Below are 6,421 nucleotides of genomic sequence, written 5' to 3' on the forward strand. Positions count from 1 at the left end.
ACTTTCATCTCTACTCTCAAATTCCCAAAGGACATCAAGTATCACACAGAGAAGTATTTGTGAAAGAGGTAGTTGTCAACAAAGTCTTGCTGAAAAATTCCTGAACAAAACATACTTAACATATTGAGACTTCTAAAATTAAAATTTAGTTAGCACTGCCCTAAGGAATGATGCTGAAGCTGAAACTCCAGTACTTTGGCCACCTCATGCGAAGAGTTGACTCATTGGAAAAGACTGATGCTGGGAGGGATTGGGGGCAGGAGGAGAAGGGGACGACAGAGGATGAGATGGCTGGATGGCATCACTGACTCGATGGATGTGAGTCTGAGTGAACTCCGGGAGTTGGTGATGGACTGGGAGGCCTGGTGTGCTGCGATTCATGGGGTCACAAAGAGTCGGACATGACTGAGCGACTGATCTGATCTGATCCGAAAACACTCACTATTTTTTTTTTTTTTTTTCTGAGAACTGTAGGAGACTTAGGTGGAAGTGATAATTTGTCCAGATAATAAACACTTAAGAACAGGAGTGGTAATCGAAGTTTCTTCTCAACCACATCTCAGACTAATGGAGCAGAGTGTTTTCTATTTGGGTATTCTTCACTCCTGCACACCTGGAACCACCCAGGCTGATGAAAGAAACCTGTCTGGTATTTAGCTTTGCCAAGTGTTTAATATTTCAATTGGAGAGTTGTGGAAACTCACTGGAAGAGGAAGACAAATTTAAATCAGTGTCTGATTCTCAACCTTCCTGCTTTCTTTTCCTCATGGTGACCAGGTGCTCCCTGCAGGCCAGGGCTTTAGGTCGTTATTGTGTCTGCTGCTGCTGCTGCTAAGTCGTGTCTGACTCTGTGCGACCCCATAGATGGCAGCCCATCAGGCTCTGCTGTCCCTGGGATACTCCCGGCATGAACACTGGAGTGGGTTGCCATTTCCTTCTCCAATGCATGAAAGTGAAAAATGAAAGTGAAGTCGCTCAGTCATATCCGACTCTTAGCGACCCCATGGACTGCAGCCTACCAGGTTCCTCCGTCCATGGGAGTTTCCAGGCAAGAGTACTGGAGTGGGTCGCCAGTGCCTTCTCCATTATTGCATCTAGTTACCACAATTCAGGGACTGCACCCTCCATACAAAAACACTTAAACACTCAGGAAGATGCCATTAATAAACTTCAATAAAAGTTTTATACATATAAAATGTGGACTTTTTTTTAAGTTAATATTAAAAAATGATAAGATATTCAATGAGTGTTAAAATGCCTAATCAGTTCTTAAATCCAATAGGATTTTTAGTCTTAACAGTTTGTTCAAAGCAGAATCTAAATAAGGCTCATGCATTGAGGCTGGTTGATGTGTCTTTAAGGCTCTTATCCCCAGATTTTCCCCACCTCTGTCTCTGTTGTCTCTCTTTGCAACTTATTTGTTGAAGAAATAAGATCATTTGTTCTGTAGATTTTCCCGTTATCTGGATCTTGCTGATTGTACCTCCTTGTGATATCTCTCAGTCTATTCTTCTGCTGTTTATTTTCCTACAAATTGGTCATTGGATGGAGATTGGATTACATTCATGGCTCCTTTGGTAAGACTCATTCATGGATGAGTAAACAATCTGGTAAAGAATTCATCTGCAATACAGGAGACCCTGGTTTGATTTCTGGGTTGGGAAGATCTGCTAGAAATGGATAGGCTACCCACTCCAGTATTCTTGGGCTTCCCTGGTGGCTCAGCTCTTAAAGAATCTGCCTGCAGTGCAGGAGACCTGGGTTCCATCCTGGATTGGGAAGATCCCTTGGAGAAGGGAACGGCTACCCACTCCAGTATTCTGGCCTGGAGAATTCCACAGACTGTATATCCATGAGGTCACAGAGAGTTGGACATGACTGAGTGACTTTCACTCACTATTCATGGATGGACTTATGCTTCTACTAGGAGATGTATGATACTCAATTATCTGTCTTTTGTGATGTTAACAACCATTGGGGATCCCTGATTAGATTCATTAATTCATTAGGTGGACCCTGGCTTTTATTTTGAAATAATTATAAACTCATCCTATCCTATATAGTTGCTCAGTCGTGTCTGACTGTTTGTGACCCTAGGGTCTGTCCGTAGAATTCTCCAGGCAAAAATACTGGAATGGGCTGCCATTCCCTTCTCCAGTGGATCTTTCCGACCTAGGGATTAAACCCAGTCTCCTGCATTGCAGGCAGATTCTTTACCATCTGAGCCACCAGGGAAGCCCCTTATAAACTCATAGGAAGTTGCAAAAATTGTAAAGAGAGTCACATGTATCCTTCATCCAACTTCCCTTAGCTATTGAAGTAAACATATAACCCTAGTTCAATATCAAAACTGGGAAATTGATACCAGCACAATAATAATACATTTAAAAACTCATCTGATAACATTTTCCCTTTAAAAGTCTAGTGAAAGAATCAAAATGAAAACTGTCCATGATTTGGTTAATTATATGTGTTTCACAGTTTTATTTCAGCTTGAAATATGGGTTTTTCTCTGAAAGTTAATTTATGAACCTAGGTTAAAAATACATCAAAGCTAGCTTTATTTTGGGTTGAAGACAGTTTGGCACTGTCTGATCCTATTCCAGGAGACTTATTTGTAATTCAGTGGTATAAATTTGGATTTGAGGTATCCAGCAAAAAAATGCCAAAGGCCCACTTTCCTTTCGTTAGACACAAAAGAAACAGCTTTTCAGAGGCAAGGTCATCTTCCTTTCCCTTGAAATTCAGGGAAGGCACTTATATAATGACTTCATGGAAAAATAGCACAGGCACAGAGGAATGACAGAAACATTTTCTTTAGTGTTTTCTAATTTACAAAGGGCGTTAGTTAGATAAAGCTACACCTTAATTAGGTGTTGCAGCTTAAGAGTCAGTGGAGAACATATCTTGCTTGAAATCTGGATCCCTTCTTTTATGGCAAAAGAAAACTTGGCAGTTTCAACATGTTCACAGTGCTGTTTACAAGAGTTTAAACATCACTATTTGTTGGGACATTTCTGAGAACTCTTTCTTCTCTAATTTGGAAATTTAGAAGTATTCTTTAGATTTATAACTTGCAAAAATTGGGAGAAATTTTAAAGATCACGTGGGCTACCTAGTCATGTTATAGATGAGGCCTGGAGGGGTTAAGTAATTCTCTCACACAGTCAGTCATTGGCTGTGCCAGCGAGGCTATGCCTCTGACAAGCCAGGATGTGGGGCAGGTAAAAAGCAGGTGTAGAGGTGCAGAGGGCAAGGAGAGGGTGCTTCCCTCTCCTTGGGGTCCTGCAAGGGCACTCTAAGTTCCAGGAGGACTGGGCCATCCTCTCTTGGCTCACTCTTGTGTCTCTAGGGTTCACTATAGCATTTGACCTAGCAAAAGTACACGTGGCTCTCAGACTCAGAATACATGTCAAGGATAGGATTTGCATGTAGGGATTGATGGGAGACAAGACTGAAAAACCTGGCAGAAAAAGATCATCACACACTTTGTTCACCATGTTAAAAAGTTTGAACTTTGTGTTGGTGGATGATAGCACTGAAGAATTGTAATATAACATAATCCAATGACCATTTTAGAAAGGTCATTGGCAGCAATAGAAAGATGAACAGCTAAAGGCTGATGAGACTGGAGCTGAGACACCACAGAGAGCTACTGTGGAAGGAAGGGGGCTATGCTAAGGATCTGAACTAAGGCAGTGACCGGGAGCACCAAGATTACAGAGTTGCATTTGAAAGATGCTCAGTAGGTAGACTTAATCAGACAGGGACTCACTGTAGAGGAGTAAAGACTAACTTCACTGTTTCTGGTGAACGTAAAGTAGCTGATGGTGTTTGATCTGCTAAGATAGGAAGGCAGGTTTGCTGGGCAAAGATGAGGAGATTGACTCTGGTGATGAGGGATGTAGGTCTGGAGTTCAGTAGAGAAGTGCCAGCCTCTCAAGGAAGAGAGAGTATAGTGGAAATCCACGAATTTAACAACGCTTTTTTTTTTTTTTTTTTTTAAGTATTTTGTCTACACATTATGGATTTCAGTGTGTTTCTGGCCTTAACAAGCAACTCACTCAGTTTGCAGTTCCTTTGCAGGATTGATTAAAATAAAAGTGCTTCCCAGCAAAAGAGACCATAATCAAAAAGAAAAGACAATCTGCAGAATGGGAGAAAATATTTGCAAACCGTGTAACCAACAAGGGCTTAATTTCTAAAATATACAAACAGTTCGTACAACTCAACAACAACAAAACAAATGAATGACTCAATAGATAAATGAGCAGAAGAACTAAGTAAACATTTCTCCAAAGAAGGCATACAGATGGCCAACAGGCACATGAAAAGATTCTCAACATTGCTAGTTATTGGAGAAATACAAATTGAAACTACAGTGAGATACCACCTCACACTGGTCAGAATGGCTATCACTTCAGTTCAGTTTAGTTCAGTCGCTCAGTCGTGTCTGACTCTTTGTGACACCCATGAATCCCAGCACGCCAGGCCTCCCTGTCCATCACCAACTCCCGGAGTTCACTCAGACTCACGTCCATCGAGTCAGTGATGCCATCCAGCCATCTCATCCTCTGTCGTCCCCTTCTCCTCCTGCCCCCAATCCCTCCCAGCATCAGAGTCTTTTCCAATGAGTCAACTCTTTGCATGAGGTGTCCAAAGTACTGGAGTTTCAGCTTTAGCATCATTTCCTCCAAAGAAATCCCAGGGCTGATCTCCTTCAGAATGGACTGGTTGGATCTCCTTGCAGTCCAAGGGACTCTCAAGAGTCTTCTCCAACACCACAGTTCAAAAGCATCAATTCTTCGGTGCTTAGCCTTCTTAACAGTCCAGCTCTCACATCCATACATGAAGTCTAAATAACAAATGCTGGAGAGGGTGTGAAGAAAAGAGAATTCTCCTGTACTGTTGGTGGGAATGTAAATTGGTGCAGCCATTATGGAAAACAGTATGGAGGTTCCTCAAAAAACTAAAAATAGAGTTGTCATGTGATCCAGCAATCCCACTCCTGGGTATATATCCAGACAAAACTGTAATTCCAAAAGATACGTACACCCCTATGTTCATAGCAGGACTATTCACAATAGCCAAGTCATGGAAGCAACCTAAATGTTCATTGATTGATAGAGAAAATGTGGTATATATATACAATGGAATGCTACTCAGCCATAAAAAAGAATGAAATCATGCTATTTCCAGCAACATGGATGGAACTAGAGATCATTAAACTAAGTGAAGTAAGTCAGAAAAAACACATATCATATAATATCACTTATATGTGGAATGTAAAATATGACACAAATAAACTTACCTATGAAGTCGAAAGAGACTTACAGACATAGAGATCAGACTTGTGGTTGCCAAGGGGGAGGGGATTGGGGGTGATGGAGTGGGAGTTTGGGGTCAGTAGATACAAACTATTGTATATAAAATGGCTAAACAACAAGGTCTTACTGTATAGCAAGAAAAGTAAAGTGAAAGTGTTAGTCGCTCAGTCATGTCCAACTCTTTGTGACTCCATGAACTGTAGTCCACAAGGCTCCTCTGTCCATGGAATTCTCCAGGCAAGAATACTTGAGTGGGTTGCCATTCCCGTCTCTAGATCTTTCTTACCAGAGATCAAACCCAGATCTCCCAAATTGCAGGCAGATTCTTTACCATCTGAGCCACCAGGGAAGCCCATTCAATAGCCCATATAGTATAGGGAACTACATCCAATATCTGGTGATAAACCATAATGAAAAAGAATGTAAAAAAAAAAAAGCATATATATGTATAACTGAATCACTTTGTTGTATGGCAGACAGTAACACAACATTGTCAATCAACTATACTTCAAAAAAAAAAAAAAAAAAAAAAAACAACCTGCATCTACAATATCTCTCTCTCCTGACACTTTGCCCACACAGGTTTGGAGGAGAGGCTGAGGGCCCAGAGAGGAGAATAAAAGGCAGGACCACTAGGAGTTAACACCTCCAGCCACACACACCACTGGATAAGACCACAGTGTGGGTGGAGGGGTGGTGAATAATCCATCACCTGTCTCCCTCTGGTTCTCATCTCCTTCTTTCCCTGATCTCCTTTATTCTCTCCAAGTCTGTCCTCCAACCTCACATGTTAACCTTGAGAGAGTTCCAGGAAAACACAATTTTCTCTGTCTCATTACATTTCTATCTTTTTAAAGTTGGTTACCCATTTGATTAAATTCACCCACTTTTACTTCTGTGTTTCTTACCATATTACAAGCTTTTTGCGGGGAGGAAGCATGACTAACTCATCGTTTTGGAATCCAGATCCCAGTTTCATTCCTAGTTCAGCTCTTAATAAATGGAATTGAAGCGACACTATTTTATAGTTTCAAGTGTTTATATATATAGTAAAATAAAGAAGTTTCCATAAGAATTATAAAATAAAAGAAACA

This window comes from Bos mutus, chromosome 5 (assembly GCF_027580195.1).
Source record: "Bos mutus isolate GX-2022 chromosome 5, NWIPB_WYAK_1.1, whole genome shotgun sequence".
In the NCBI taxonomy this organism is placed as follows: Eukaryota; Metazoa; Chordata; class Mammalia; order Artiodactyla; family Bovidae; genus Bos; species Bos mutus.